Below are 17,050 nucleotides of genomic sequence, written 5' to 3'. Positions count from 1 at the left end.
TCTCTTATTCTTTCACCATTTTTCACTGGTGATCCTGAAGAGGTCATGAAGCCTCTCTGTGACCACAATTGTCCGAAATCATGCACTATTCCAAACCCGTACTGGCTGTCAGTGTAAATGGTAACTTTCATTAATGCAGAGAGTTGGCAAGCTCTAGTAAGGGCTACCAATTCTGCTACTTGTGCAGAGTAAACTCCTTGAAGCCAAGATACTTCCAAAACACCTGTTACCGTACATACAGCGTACCCTGCTTTCAATATACCCAGTGCATCTCTTAAACATGAACCATCAACAAAAATAATTTGATCATTTTCTTCCAATCGGGTATCTTTGATATCAGGTCTTGGTTTGGTGCAAAATTCAGTCACCTGAAGACAGTCGTGCTCGATGTCTTCGCCGTTCTCAATTTCGGCATTTTCACTGGGAAACAAGGTTGCTGGGTTCAACGTAGTGCACCTTTTCAGCTGCACATTAGGTGATCCCAGAATTATTGTTTCATACCTTGTGAGTCTAGCACCAGTCATGTGTTGTGTTCGAGAACGTGTCAAAAGTATCTCGACTGAGTGAGGGACCATGACTGTTAAAGGGTGTCCCATCACTATTCCTTCACTCTGAGTGAGGCTGATACCAACTGCGGCTACGGCACGCAAGCACCCTGGCAGTGCTGCTGCGACCGGATCCAAAGTAGCTGAAAAATATGCTACTGGTCTGTTTACGCCACCGTGGGCTTGGGTCAAGACAGACAAGGAACATGCATCACGTTCATGACAAAACAATGTGAAAGGCTTTGTGTAGTCAGGCATACGTAAAGCTGGAGCCCTGCACATGCATTCTTTCAATTCAATAAAAGCATCCATCTCATCTCCTTTCAGCTCAATTTCATCCAATGCATCCTTCTGGGTCAGTTTCAGTAAAGGTTTTGCTAGAGTTGAGAAGTTGGGAATCCATTGGCGACAGTAGCTCACCATTCCCAAAAACTTCCTCACCTCCCTCCTCGTCTTTGGGGGACTCATTTGGAGTACACTTGTTATTCTTTCCTTCATTATTCTCCGTGACCCTTTCTCTATTTGGTGACCCAAATATTTCACTTTCTTCTGGCAGAATTGTAATTTTGAAGGAGACACCTTGTGTCCATTCCTTCCCAAATGGTTCAATAGGGCAATGGTGTCGGCTGTGCAGTCACTTTCTGTCTTAGATACAATCAGTAAATCGTCAATGTACTGTACTAGGGTTGACTCGAATGGTAACTCCAGTGCTTCCAAATCTTTCTTTAGAATCTGATTGAAAATTGACGGTGACTCCGAAAACCCTTGAGGAATTCGACACCAACTGTAAACTCTGTCTAGGAATTTGAAACAAAAGAGAAACTGGCTATCCTCATGTAGGGGCACAGAAACGAATGCTTGTGATAAGTCAATAACTGAGAACCATTCAGCGTCACAGGGAACTTGAAACATTATCACAGCTGGATTTGGTACTACGGGACAACATTTGATTATTATGTCATTTATTTTCCTCAAATCCTGAACAATTCGGACCTTTCCACTTGGTTTTATTAGTCCCATGATTGGTGAATTACATGGACTGCTTAACACCTCTTTCAGTACTCCCTGTTTTACAAACTCATCAATGAGTTGGGCGACTTTCATGAGGGTGTCTTGTGCCATATGGTACTGTGGGGTCTGGGGAAAGGTTACATTGGGTTTTACGGTCACTTTCACTGGTTCCACTCCTTTCACCAATCCCACCTCTTTCCCTGTCATATTCCACACTTCTTTTCCAACTGTTTCCTGTAACTCAGCAGGAATATCTGCTTCAGTGATCATTGGGTAAAGGGTAATCAGGGGATACTCTTCATCAACAGTTTCCACTTCGTCCCCTCCTACACTGTCCTCTTCTTCCCCATCACTGCTCGTCTGAATTTTAATTCCATCGTTCGAACACATAATTGAACATCCCAATTTGCACAGTAGGTCTCTCCCTAACAGTGATATTGGGCTTGAGTCACACACCACAAATTTATGTGACCCTTGGTAGTTGCCAATTCTGACTTGTACTGTATCTGTGATTGGGTTCGTCAGGTACCTATTTGCTACTCCCACTACTTGAACTGTTCTCCCTGAAAGTGGCAAATTTGGTACTTCAATGCTCCTAACAGTGGAACGTGTAGCTCCTGTGTCAACCAAGAATGAAACGCGATGACCCATAACTCTTCCCTCCACATACGGACCCTTTTGATCAACTTCCAAAGATGCTGCAAGCACACAATTTCCCTCCTCATCTGAACTTTCACTTTCCCATACATCGTTTATTCCATTCTCACTGTGTAACGGGAACTGGTGTACTGTGTCATTTTGATTCATTCCTTGACCCTTGACCTGTTGAGGAAGCATTGCTTGCTGCTGATTCATTGGTGCTAAGGGTATTTGCATCTGCTGATTAGGTACCATAGGAAACTGCTGTTGCATTGGCTGCAATTGTGTCATTTGCACACGAGGCATTTGCACCGGTTGCGGTTGCATGGGTTGTAAACCCTGCAGCTGGTTTATATTGTTTTGGAAATTTGGGTTTGGACCTCTCAATTTCGGTCCTCTCATATTCTGAAATGCATTGACATCATTGTTTTGCTGACCTGCACCTTCCTGCACCATCATTGGGCACTTCCGTTTCCAATGCCCGACAATTCCGCACGTGTGACATGGCATCACCTTCTTCATTGCCTGTATACTATTTGGAATCATAACGGTACTCAAATCAGGACCATTATTCACAAAACCTCCTCTGCCTCTGCCTCTCATCTGCGGCTGAAACATAGCATTTCCCTGCGGCTGCTGCTGCGGCATCTGTTGTTGGAAACCTTGTAAACCTTGCAAACCTGTCTGAGCTGCTCTAGGCTGCATCACCATCACCTTTTCTTTCAATCTTTTCTGCTTGGTCTCAATCTCATCACTGCAGTATTTCGCATAATTCAACACTTCATCGATCAACTTCGACTGCCAACAAATCAAATGCGTTTTAATCATCTGGCTGATTTCGGGTCTCAACCCTTCCACAAACCTGAACACAAAATGGAGCATGTCCTTTGCCTCAATCGTTTCCGTGCCACTATAATTCTTAAACGCTTTCAACAACCTCTCATAATACGCATGTATAGACTCTTTAACCTCTTGGGCGGTCCTGTCAATCCTTTGCCAATCCACATTTTTCGACGCAACCTTGGTTTTCAAGTGCTCGATCACCTTGTGGTACAAACTCATTACCGTAGGTGATGGCGCACCTGTGTCCCTATCTCTCTGTGGTTCACTCGTCGGCCAACCTACAGCCCTTTTACAATCTTCCCACAAATCTGCCGGAACCACTATTTCAAATAAAGTATTCAGGTCTTCCCAGAGACATTTCGCAAGTTTCACAAATCTATCTGTTTGTTGATACCACTCAATCGGCTTCTCTCTCAATTTGGGAAAGTCATCCGTAAAGGATTGAATATCGCACCTGTGCCATGGTACATGTACAAGTTTTCCCCCCGCTGTCTTTCTCATTGGTAACATAGTTATCAGATCGTCATTCTGTTGTTTTTTCTCATTCCGCTCTGGAGTATTTTCTTTCTTTTTGTCCTTTTTCTTAACCCACCTGCTTTCCCACTTGTCTAAACATCTCCAGACCTGTTCACTCTGCAGTATCTCTTTAAGGTGTGTTTTCATCCCTGCGGATCTCATGTGTTCAAAATCTTTTGTCTCAAAGTCTAACCTGTAACTTCTGCTCAGGTGCTTAGTCTTACTTATATCGATCTCGTTTCTGTCTGCAATTTCTTGTAACTTCTTATGTATGCTGCTCACTTCTCTTGTAATCCTAGGGCACATGTATCTTAGTTCTTCCTCTGTGTATGATTCTAATCTGTTCAAACCCATTGTTCCCTCTACCAGTTCATCTGCCTCCATACCCAACCTTATTTTATTCAGGTATTTTTCTCCCTTCCCGCTAGATGTACTCTGTGGGGAGTTCAGGCTGTTGAACCATTGTGTTAACTGTTGCGCGTTCAGTCCCATCAGTGTAGCAGTTACATCAACTGCCACTGATGGTTTCTGTAATGTTTCAGTCTGTGAGGTTAACGGTACTAATAGTGGTGGATGTGACCTTACCACAGTTGACGGAGCACAAATTGGAATTGGACTAAATTCCGACAAGGACCCAGATCCATTTGGCAGTGCCGCTATCGGAGTTGTCTCTGGAGTGGTTTCTATGCATCTTCTCCCTGTCCCATTCTGTATCATTAACACCTGGTCGCTTGTGCTTGAATTTGCCTGTATGTACAGTGGTACTGGTGGACCTACAGTGATAGGTAGAGATATTGCGTCTGGATTCTGTCTGTTCCCCGAATTCTGTGGCATGTTAATCCCCACATTGTGGTTCATCATTGCTGGCATACCTAACTGGCTTTCTATTACTCGCACTTCTTGTGTCTGCTTTTGGGGCATCAGGAACTGTGCTGATTCAGCTTGAATCAATGTCGGTCTCTGATAGTTTTGTTCTCCCTGCGCCATTGAATCAGAAGTCATTCCCATGTTATGCTCATCACAACAGTGCCTTTGAACCTGTGGCTGATAATTATCAGCAGGTTTCAATGTCGGCACGTCTGGGTATATTCTCTGAATCTGTGGTATTTGTGGTGAGAAAGGCATGTCGGAGCTGCTCGGCCTCTGAGATATTCTCAAATTTGGTGTTACATTACCCTGTATTGGTTCTGGAGGGGCAGTACTAATGCTTGAGCCTTTTTCGCTTTCCACATATGGTGGTGGGCGATCATTCAGCAATTGTATAATGAACTCCTCATCATCTGACTCGTATCCCCTTTTCTAGTTTCTATTGTTCTCTCTATCTCTGGACTGACTCCTGTTTGTCTTATGTGTGGCTTTCCTTCCTTCCGTCTCCGCTTCATCAGTAATCGCTGGAAACAATTTAATCCCCTGCAATACATCTGATCTCCAAACCTTTTGTGTGCTGTCCCATCTAGCATCCGCTAGTGTCTTTTCTACTTTTCTTATTCTTGTCTCAAACTTCTTTTGTTGTTGGTTTCTAGCTATTAGCTCCCAAATTGCTAGTGCCTCAAACTGTGCTGGTCTTGGAGGTACTTTCATGTCGTATAGCGCAAATCTAAGATTTTCTAAAACCCTTAGATTAAACGACCCATGGATAGGGAACGCTACACTTCCATGTTTCTCTGTTAATTTGCACCATTGTTTTAACCAAAGACATGGCGCTACACCCTTTTCTTCAATGACAATGTAAGCTGGTGTACCCTCAGGCGGTGTCTCTTCTCCTACATTTGCTTTAATATAAACATCTCCCCTCATGGCACTCTTAAATGCTTTGAAAAATGTCATCTTTCCGTCTTTTGTTTTTCTAAAATATGAAATCAATAAGTGACTTTAGTTCCCGGAATACTCTTCGCATGCCTTTCCCCTTCCAATTGCACTTCACGGACTGCGTCCAATCCGTGCGCGACCCTTCTCACCAACCGACCTATCCCAGCGCGGCTCCTAGTGACGTCACACTCACACACTGCGGCTGACAAAGTCCTGCGGCTTGTCCTCTTTTCATTCGGCTTCACTCATAAACTAATTTCTGCAATATAACGCGAGCACTTAACCTTAACCAAAAGAATAAAACAGATCTGTTGGTTTACTACAGGAAAGGTAATACAATCGCTTCAGAAACCTTAGGGATTTTTCACTAGCCTCGGCAGTTATTCCATCTTTCTCGGTTTCCCACTTTCGCAAGCAAAATTTGACCCGCAAACTTTACTCTCAACTGATCAATGAACTATTCTAGTGCACTTTAGAATTCGTCAAATCTCAAAGTCGATTTTTTTTTTCATTCCTCAGAATTCATACCGACTTGTTGACCACGCCCGATCAACCTATTAAACCGACCGGATCACAACATCAAACAAGTGTCTCATACACTTTTCAACATACTCCGGAGTCTCTTGACCTCGCAGGGCCCGTCTCAACATCAACAACCACGTGGACAATGTTTTTTTTTTTCTGCACAAAGCGCTACACACATGTGAAGTTCGGCGACTTCCCTACTCTCACACTTTTAGAGTAACACTCCTCTAATATCTTTTAACCCCCTAAATCCTCACAAACTTCTCAATTAGTCTGCGGCAATAGGCTGTGCAAGCGCGAAACCCTAACTTCACTCATACCATCACTAGAAACGCTGAGACCATTCTCATACCTCCATGTTCCTCATTCGCAAGCTCCGAGATTCCGGGAAAGTCATTGGGGACTTAGGGCATCATCATCCCTCCAACTTGTTTTATCAAAGAAAATTCTAACTTGACTCTGTCTATTGTTCGGATGGGGTCCCAAAGGGCTAAACCATCAATCTCTGCTACCATCTACTGATAACGCGTCCAGCCCTTATAAATTACCTGTACCTGGACACGTTGGAGGTCGGTGAATCTTTTAGCCGAGTCAGGCTCTCCTCATCCTAGAATAGTCGGGTCATTCTGATCAATAATCAATAACTATTGCAATCGGTAATCAATACTCAATTAATAGATCAATATAGCACATCAGAAATCAATAACAGTTGGTATTTCGGCGCACCATGACCTTTCAGTCATGAATAACCACACCAGTTTATTAAAAGTTAGTGAACAAAGCTAACACGATGTATATAAGTCTCAAAACCAAATGATATATGTATATGAACATTACTGGCTGTCCATAACGGCGGAAGAAACGCAATCTACGCAAAATCTGGATAATGATACACTCAGTTATGGCAATGCAAATCACTAATATGACTAACTGTATTTGACTAATTTCATACATTGGTCAGCATAACAAGATTTCAAATTAGCATGGTACATCGAATGAATACCTCAACTAACCTCTAATTAGCATTGGCATGTGGGGCTTCATGCAAAACGAATTTAGTCAACACAAATTTGGAAAACTTCTAGCTAGGACCCTATCAAAATAGCAGTTGGTACCTAAAAGGAAAAAAAACCACAATGCATAATAAATTTATCCTTTCATATTTACCAAATACAATCAGCATTCAAGAAAAGTCTTCGTCCTCCAGGTACCGGTTCGATCAGCATGGGGCAAGTTTCAAAGGGGCAAAGTTAAGGGCAAGCTTCCTTGCAGCGGCAAGGAGAATGGGGCAAAATTACTGCATGGGCAAGAAGGGGCAAATCAAAGTTAAAGTCTCTAGGGTGAGAATTCTTAAAGTCTCTTTCTCTCAGATAGAGAAAAGGGCATCAGGGTGTCGTCCAAAATGGAGTCCGGCATCTGGCTTCAAATTGGCATCGAGGAAAATGGCTGACTTCTCTTTGTCCAGTGGGTTTAAGTAAGAAACATTCCAAATTCTGCAGGGTCTTCCATTGGAGGGTTCATAGGTTGGCTTCAAATTCTCCAATGAAAATTGTCTTTTACTAGCGCTCATTTATGCATACACTGTCCTTGGAGCCTTGGAACACAAATTGTAACATGGTTTGCCAATTATTTTACTATCTGTACCTTCATTGTCCGCACCTGCAGACTGACCTTGTATCAAAGGGGATGAAACCGGCCTAGTACGAAACCTTGGAGATAAGTGTATCAGTCAGCTCTACTGGAAAAATACAACTTCAAGCAAGAATATATGTTTCCGCCGTGGAGGATTCCCTGGGGCAGCGGGAAGCCGGCAGGAAACCGCCGGCTTCCCTTTTCTGACCGCAGCTTTAACGCCGCGGTCAGAATGCCCCCGGAAGCACCGCCAGCCTGTTTGCGGTGCTTCCGCAGTCGTTGGCCCTGGTGGTCCATGACCGCCAGGGTCAGAATGACCCCCATAATGTTTTCTTAACACGTCAAAACAGGTATTCACTGGAGGACATTAGTAACCATTACAGGAAACCAAAGAGCAAAATGTTGGTATTAGTTTCTTTTTTACATTAAAACTTTTCCTATTTGAGAAAAGGACGTTTCATGCTATCTGCAATGTAATATAAATGCAATGTAATTATTATGCACCAACAAAGTTATCTCCTCATTCCAGTGACACCTATAAACCACTCACCCTCCACCTCATTGTTTAATATATTACAGTAATCAGTTAATTGCATTAGTGGATCATAACACACGCTTACACTATTTTCAATAATGTAACTGTATGGTCACCATCACATGAAAAATAATCTTTTTGTGTTTTCCTCAAATTATTTCCTACTTTTAATGTATTTCGATGTATATATAGTTTTTCCCAACATTCTTAACCCAACGGAAGCACATTTAAACTGTGCACTGTTAAAATGCATTGCATCGTATTTGTTTTACTAAGCAGGGAGTAGAGACACTCAATTTTTGATGACATGTTAGAATTATTTTGCATTTCCCCACTACTCTGTTCACTTCGACAGAGTCCTAGGCAGCTTCACCCCAGTCTGATCTAGATGACTTTACCTATTAGTATAAGGCTGTCACACAATGTATCTTCCGTGTCTTTGAAGTTAATGTAGAATCAATGACAGAATCCAAAGACGATCGAACGATGGAATGAATTAATGAATTAATTGGAAGAGTGCACAGCCATAGAAAAAGTGACTGGTTGCATGTGTTATTATTTCATAGCTCTGTTGGACCTGAAACTCACTACGAAAACCTCTTTCTAAGTGCTGGCTACGTCTTTTTTCCCCGTATAATAAGAATTGTGTAGTGTGAATAAAACTGTCCTAAATCTCCAGTTGTAGAAAGCTGATGTAGCTCTGCCAGAGATGTGTGCACCAAGACAAGGCATTCCAATTACCTTCCTGGGTAGCTCAAAAGGTAAGCCTTTACTCTCCCAAGCACAAACCAGAATGCTATCTCAAAGGCCACCTGGTTAAGAACACTTTTTCTCTGACTCAGTTGGTACAATAAATGTGAATTAAATGAGAATGGGAAACAAATACGAGTAAGAGAGCCCTTTCCCCAAGGAACAGACCTGGGCCACTAGCCTACCCCAATCTGAGCTGTTATTGGACCTGGACATCCCATCCCTTGGGGTCTGGTGTACGTTTTTAGGGGGAGAGATCATGTGACCCCACTCTCCTTGCCAGTTTCAGCCCTGGGACCCCATGCGAAAGGGCCTGGTGTCAATTTAAGGAGGAGGAATTCATGAAGCCCCCCTCTCCCTGGACCAATTGTGGCCCTGTCCCCTGGGGCACAGTGTAATTGTTAGGGGGAGGAGGGCACGCAGCCTCCCCCAGGTTAATTTTGGCCCTGGAGACCCCATCCCCAAGGGACCCCCACCTACAGGTGGGTGCCCTGGTGACTACTCAGGGCATGTCAATATAAGGAGTATGTAGTTCCTGGGTAGAGAGAGGAGAGGAAAGGAGGATCTTGGTCAGGAATATTCTTAATTATCAGATCACAGAGTCTGATTGCTCAGGAGCAAGAGCCCTCACACACCCAAAAGCGTGTCATGCGTCATCATCTGCCAGCTCCTCATTGGGCTGTGTTAGAAATTGTTTTTTTGGTTGGCAGTCAGGTTACCCCCTGTCCAAGCAAAAGCCCTCACTCTAGTCAGGGTAAGTCACACACAATCCAAGATTATCCTGTGCCCACCCTCTGGTAGCTTGGCACGAGCAGTCAGGCTTAACTTAGAAGGCAATGTGTAAAGTATTTGTGCAATAAATCATACAATACCACCATATAGCACCACAAAAATACACCACGCAGTGTTTAGAAAAATATATAATATTTATCAGGATAATTGTAGGTCAAAACGAATAAAGTTGCAATGTGAATTTGTAGAGATATCACTGAAAAGTGATATAAAGGGGGTCATTCTGACCCCCGCGGGCGGCGGTCGCCGCCCGCCTGGAGGGAGCCGCCATATGGCCGCTCCGCGGTCGAAAGACCGCGGAGGCCATTCTGGCTTTCCCGCTGGGCTGGCGGGCGACCGCCAGAAGGCCGCCCGCCAGCCCAGCGGGAAACCCGTCCCCACGAGGAAGCCGGCTCCGAATGGAGCCGGCGGAGTGGGTATGTGCGACGGGTGCAGTGGCACCCGTCGCGTATTTCAGTGTCTGCAAAGCAGACACTGAAATACAAAGTGGGGCCCTCTTACGGGGGGCCCCCAGGGGCCCCATAACACCCCATACCGCCATCCTGTTCCTGGCGGGCGACTCGCCAAGAACAGGATAGCGGTATGGGGTGTCAGAATCCCCATAGCGGCGCAGCTTGGAGGATTCTGCAGGACAGCGGAAAACCGGCGGGAGACCGCCGGTTTTCCTGTTCTGACCGCAGCTGAACCGCCGCGGTCAGAATGTCCTGAGGAGCACCGCCAGCCTGTTGGCGGTGCTCCCGCATCCCCGGCACCGCCGGGGTCGGAATGACCCCCAAAGTGTCTTAAGTCTTTAAAAAGCAAACAAAGTCTCTTTCAAGCACAAAGTACCTGGTTTGGAGTGCAAAATCTCCTCAGAGGGCCACAGAAGAAGAGATACGTGGAAAAAGGGGTGTGTGCGTGGATTTCTCCCCAGCACACACGGACTTGCGTCATTATTTTTCACGCGGGGAAGTCGTGCGTCGTTTTCCGGCGCGCGGACAGTCTCTTTCTGTGGATCGCGGGGATTACCAGATGTCCCTGGTCTGTGCGGGGATTTTCCTGCTTGTTTTCCGGCTGCGCGTCGTTCTGCGGGGCTGTGCGTCAAAATTTCGATCTCACGGCAGGCGTCGCGTCGATTTCTCCTCTGGAGGTCGGGCAGCGTTGTCCTTGCGAAGCCGTGCGTCGAAGTTCCGGTCGTCCCGAAGGCGTCGCATCGATCAGCGTTGGTGTGCGGCGTTTTTCTCGCCGCGGAACAAGCTGTGCGTCGAAAATTTCGGCGCACGGAGCGTCCAAGTGAAAAAGGGAAGTCTTTTTGGTCCTGAGACTTCAGGGAACAGGAGGCAAGCTCTATCCAAGCCCTTGGAGAGCACTTTCACAGCCAGACAAGAGTTCAGCAAGGCAGCAGGCCAACAGCAAGGCAGCAGTCCTTTGTATAAAGCAGACAGGTGAGTCCTTTGAGCAGCCAGGCAGTTCTTCTTGGCAGGATGTAGTTTCTGGGTCAGGTTTCTTCTCCAGCAAGTGTCTGATGAGGTAGGGCAGAGGCCCTGTTTTATACCCAAATGTGCCTTTGAAGTGGGGGAGACTTCAAAGAGTGGCTAAGAAGTGCACCAGGTCCCCTTTCAGTTCAATCATGTCTGCTAGGGTCCCAGTAGGGGGTGGGGCAGTCCTTTGTGTGAGAGCAGGCCCTCCACCTTCCCAGCCCAGGAAGACCCATTCAAAATGCAGATGTATGCAAGTGAGGCTGAGTACCCTGTGTTTGGGGTGTGTCTGAGTGAATGCACAAGGAGCTGTCAACTAAGCCCAGCCAGACGTGGATTGTAAGGCACAGAAAGATTTAAGTGCAAAGAAATGCTCACTTTCTAAAAGTGGCATTTCTAGAATAGTAATATTAAATCCAACTTCACCAGTCAGCAGGATTTTATATTACCATTCTGGCCATACTAAATATGACCTTCCTACTCCTTTCAGATCAGCAGCTACCACTTCAATGCTGTATGAGGGCAGCCCCAATGGTAGCCTATGAAGGGAGCATGCCTCACAGTAGTGCAAAAACGAAGTTAGGAGTTTTACACTACCAGGACATGTAAACTACACAGGTACATGTCCTGCCTTTCACCCACACAGCACCCTGCTCTAGGGGTTACCTAGGGCACACATTAGAGGTGACTTATATGTGGAGAAAGGGGAGGTTTAGGCTTGGCAAGTACTTTTAAATGCCAAGTCGAGGTGACTGAAACTGCACACACAGGCCTTGCAATGGCAGGCCTGAGACAAGGGAAAGGGGCTACTTAAGTGGGTGGCACAACCAGTGCTGCAGGCCCACTAGTAGCATTTAATCTACCGGCCCTATGCACATAGAGTGCACATTACTAGGGACTTATAAGTAAATCAATAGTCCAATCAGATATGATTCAAGGTTACCATGTTTTAAGGGAGAGAGCATATGCACTTTAGCACTGGTTAGCAGTGGTAAAGTGCGCAGAGTCTAAAAGCCAGCAAAAACAGTGTCCAAAAAGTGGAGGGAGGCAGGCAAAAAGTTAGGGGTGACCGACCTAAGGCTGTCAGGTCTAACAGGCTGGTGCTGCAATGTTCAAGGGACCCCACCAGGGGGCTCTTTGCCGGAGTTCTTTTGTATTATGCTGATGTGAAGAGTGAAGTGCAATGTACAGTGTGCTGATGTGGTGAAGTTAAAAATATCTAAGGGATCCCTAATCTTCTTTAATATGCAAGTGTCCATGTTATCCTTAAAAATTAGGTGTAATAGCATGCTAGACAATGAGTCCAAATAGCTTAGAAAATACATTGCGGCATCACTGACTGCTCATGTCTTCTCCGACTGTTAAATAAAGCACAATGTTTTTGCTATCTAATCTTAGTATAACCCTGAGATCGACAAGCTCAAGATGTAAGATCATATAATCTATTCTGCTGTGCCAATCCCCCCATGAAATATGCCAGTCCCCCTTAGTTAATATTTGACACTTGTTGCTACTGGTGATGTTTTAGGGTGCGGGAAAAAGGACAAAAAACTGTATTTTAAAATAAAAAAATTAAAACATTTTGCACAGGAAGTAATTAATGTTTTAAATCTGGGGGTGTTTTAACTTAAATTACTAACAGTAGTTTTTATTGTGTCTCGGACCATTGCCACCATTTTAGTTAGCATTCTAGCTTCTCCTTAAGAGGAGACTACTTTAGGAAGACTGCTGCAGGACCGCACAGGCACCAATGGCAAGCTAAAGGCAAGTCCACCTGAACCAGTCTGCGCACCAACCACCCACAGCACCAGCCATGCTGCTGGTTGTGTTGAAGGGGAAGGTAGGTTCCTGCAGGGTGAGACCAGGAAAAGAGCCTGTTATTCCAGAGACAAGCTTGCACAGATTGGTAAGCAATTTAACAATATAGCACCCACCACTCCATTTGATACAGGGTTTGATTCTAACACTATTTCTTATAACAATAATTTGGATAAATTGAGGTGTGATCTTATTCATGTGCATTGTTTGGTTAAGCACTTTGCAGAGATAACCAACAGCTGGGATATTTTTTTCTAACTGAAACCTGGGACTTGTGTGGATCATGTCCACCAGGATATGAAATTGTGCACAAACCGAGAAGCAATAGGAAAGGGGGAGGAGTGGTTATAATTTTTAAAGATGAACAAAATGTTGCTGCTCTGACCTAGGGTGATTTATCAGGCCCTGAACTAATGGGCTTTACCTTGAAAGCAGGAAATTATTACATCTTCACAGGCACTCTCTGTTACTGACCACCTGGCCCAATAACATTTTATCTACAGGCATTCATTGAAGCCATCGCTCGTTTTGCACTTACATGTAGCAAATCTTTTATATTGGGAGAGAGAGATTTATCACTCCCCTTAGAGAAGTGCAGGAGTCTTTTGAGATGCTGGGACTCTGACAATTAGTACAGGGTCAACCTCATCAAGGTGGACATACCCTGTGTTAGAAATGGGGTATCAAGTTGGTAGAGGTATGCATTGTTGGCCGAAAAGGGAATCCTAGTCAAGGTAAGTCACACACAATCCAAATTATCCTGTGCCCATCCTCTGGTAGCTTGGCATTGAGCAGTCAGGCTTAACTTAGATGGCAATGTGTAAGGTATTTGTGCAATAAACGATACAGTACCACAGTGAAAACACCACAAAAATACACCACACAGGTTTAGAAAAACATAAGATATTTATCTTGCTAAATTAAGGTCAAAACGATAAAGATAAATTAAGGGATAAATGATAAAGATTCAATAAGCACAAGTTTAGATGTCACTTTTGCAGAGAAGGAGATGCGTGGAAAAATAAGGTGTGCAACGGATTTTCTGCCACGGCAGAGATGATGAATCATTTCTTTCCACGCTGCAAGGGGCTTTGTATCACTTCTTCACTCACGAAGTCAATTCGAGTCGTTCTGGCTCAGCTGTGCATTGATCCAGTAGGGCTGTGAGTCGAATTTCTGGTCACAACACACACACTGCGTCGATCTTCTCTCAGGAAGACGGGCTTTGTCATTCCGTTTTGGCTGTGCAGCGATTTTCTTGTGGCAAGGCAGGCTGTGCATCGTTTCCTGAAGGCTGTGCATTGATTTTTGCTGTATAAGGAGTTTCCTTGAAGAGATTAAGGTGGTCATTATGACATTGGCGGTGAGTGATAAAGTGGCAGAAATACAGGCTGTGCTGCAGGTTCCAGACACAGGTCACAGCAGCACACACAGTGTAGGTGTCGTCCTGTGGAAAGTCAGGAAACAAGTGAAGATTTGAATATAAAATGGCGGTCACCTCCGTGGCGGTTTATACCGTCACTGCCGGCGCAAATCCCCTTTGGCCACTGTACTCCATAGAGCCCCATATTAGCCAATGACGAATTGCATGGTGGTGTAAGACCGTCTTCCGCCACGACGCCTAACGTTGGTGGAGTTACCTCACTTCCACCGGTCCCAAGATACAGGACAGGCGGTCGCCTTTTCATGGTGGTGGACAACAATCAGATTCACCATAGCTGCGTTACTGCCTAAAATAGCACATACGTTGCCATTCCAGCTGTCCCATCACATTGGTGCTGTATGTACACTGAGGTAGTGGTTCCATTGTTTAAATTGTGAAAGCCTACTCACCCTTGTGTCCCTTAGATACCTACCGCTGTGGATGAATAGGAGGGGGAGACAAACCCCCGTGTACAGACCCCTTGTGGACTTGGCTATGCTTCACGACAGGCACATTATACCCACCCATAGACTGGACAGGGCCACAATCACAGAGCTGTGTGCCCAATTGGAAACTTACCTGATATCAGCCACCCGTCATCCCACTGGGATCCCTCCTCTTGTGCTCCATTTCCTGACATCTGGTTCTTTCCAAGTGACAGTGGGCTTGGCAGCAAGAATGTAACAGCCAATGTTCTCAATCGTGCTGGAAAGGGTTCTGTCTGCCTGGTGATGCACATGCGCAACTACATTGTTTTCCCCCAGGTGGAAGATGTGGCCACCGTTGAGGCAGGATTCTATGCAATGGGCCATATCCCCAATGTAGGAAAGTCCTCCTTTTTGCTCTGGTCACCTCCACACTTTTTGGACAGGTACTGGTGGTTACTGACTCTTGGCTGTGCCCTGGGTACTGCTTACCAGTCCCAGGGACAGTGCTCTGTGTAAAGTGGATATGCAAATTAGATAATTATAATTGGCTAAGTTAACTTACCTATAAGCCCCTAGTATATGGTAGGGCATGTAGGTTTAGGGATCACAGCATAGGTAGTGCACCCATAGGTGCACTGCTGAGGTGCCCAGTGTCATTTTAAAGGCAGGGCTGCCTTGCTGGCTGCTTTTAAATTAAAGTTATATGCAAATTCGACTTTAGAATTAAAAGTAGTTCCAAAGTCTTAAACTACCTTATGTTTACATATAAGTCATGCCTAAGGTGTGCCCTATGTGCCCCTTGGGCTGGGTGCCATGTAACAATAAGAAGGGACCTTACAAAAGTAGTTTTATAAGCCCTGGTGAGGTAAAAACTGCCAAATTTGTTTTTCCCTCATTGTAGTGAATGGCCTTCATAGGCTAGAATGGGGAGACTTTATTTTAATTTAAAAAAATCCCCTTAAGTGACAGATAAGAAGAGTTTAGTATGGAATTAATTCTTATAATAAATCCCACAACTTCCAGTTGTGGGATTTAATATAACTTGTTCAGGTAAAAAGTTGTAAACTCTACCTAAAAAGTTGCCAAATTCAGCCCTGCAGTGTTTTTGCTGCTGTGCTCTGATTGGCTAGCCACTGGCAGCCTGGCCAGGCTGCCTTGGTGAGGTGTGACGTGGCCTGGCTTTACACAAAGAGAGGTGCCTGTGGGAGGAGAACTCCCCTCAGCAGATGGTGAGGCAGGAAGGGGGAGGGCTGCCAAACTAGTCTTCAAAGGCAGAGAAGGACATTTGGAGCAACCCAGCAACACCCCCACATCTTGCAACCCCAGACAACTAGGTGCCCCCTTGATTAGATTGGGAGAGGGCAGGAAAGGGGTGTGTTTCTGATTTTTAGCCACACCAGTGGGTGGGCTCAGCCAGATGTAACCTCCAAAAATCATTTTCAGCCATGAAAATCCATGAAGATGGATTTTTGAGGAATGTTGCCTCCTGGGATTGATTTTTGCCACACTTCCCAGGAAGTGGTCATCACAGGGGTAAGAACCCTGCACCTGATTGGAAAATCAGGACCCCCTGTTTTTCACCCAGGAGCAAGGATAAAACTGGCAGACCTGCACCCACACCTCAGATCCCCATCAGATTCCAACAAGGAAGAACCACAGAAGAAGAAGGACTGCCCTGCTGGACCGCTGGCCTGCACCTGGAACCTGCACTCTGAAGGAATGCACCAGCTGCACACTTTGGCTTCACCACAAGAAGGACTTTGCCTGGCTTCAACTGGTTCAAGGAAGGACTCCCTGTTTGCTACAGGTGAAAAATTGCTAACCAGAGTCCCCTGCACCAACTCCTGAAGAAATCAACCATCTGACCACTGTCCAGTGGCCAAAAAGGAGTTTGCGCCAGGTGCATTCTGGGAGTTGTAGTCCACACCCCAAGGATCATCTCAGAGCTTCTGGAAGCTTGAGGTGAGCTGTGGACCCCAAAAGAACCTCAAAGGAACATCTGGAAGAAGATCCAGAATTTTGGAGAAGTTTGGAGAACTTTTGAAAAAAAGCTCCATAGAGGGACCGACCCACCACGGCAACTGTAGCCAGCTTGCCTCAACCACGACCCGGCTTGATTTGCAGGGTCCTCCTGGTGAAGAAAATCTCCAAAAAAGAGACTAAGGGGCTCATTCTGAGACCGGCGGACGGCGGGCACCGCCCGCCGGGCGGAAACCGCCGAAAGATCACACCGCAATCAATAGACCGCGGGGGTCATTTTGACTTTCCCGCTGGGCCGGCGGGCGATCGCCAGAAGATCGCCCGCCGGCCCAGCGGGAAAGCCCCTG

Source organism: Pleurodeles waltl, chromosome 2_1, assembly GCF_031143425.1.
Source record: "Pleurodeles waltl isolate 20211129_DDA chromosome 2_1, aPleWal1.hap1.20221129, whole genome shotgun sequence".
Lineage (NCBI taxonomy): Eukaryota > Metazoa > Chordata > Amphibia > Caudata > Salamandridae > Pleurodeles > Pleurodeles waltl.
This window is presented reverse-complemented; position numbering follows the sequence as displayed.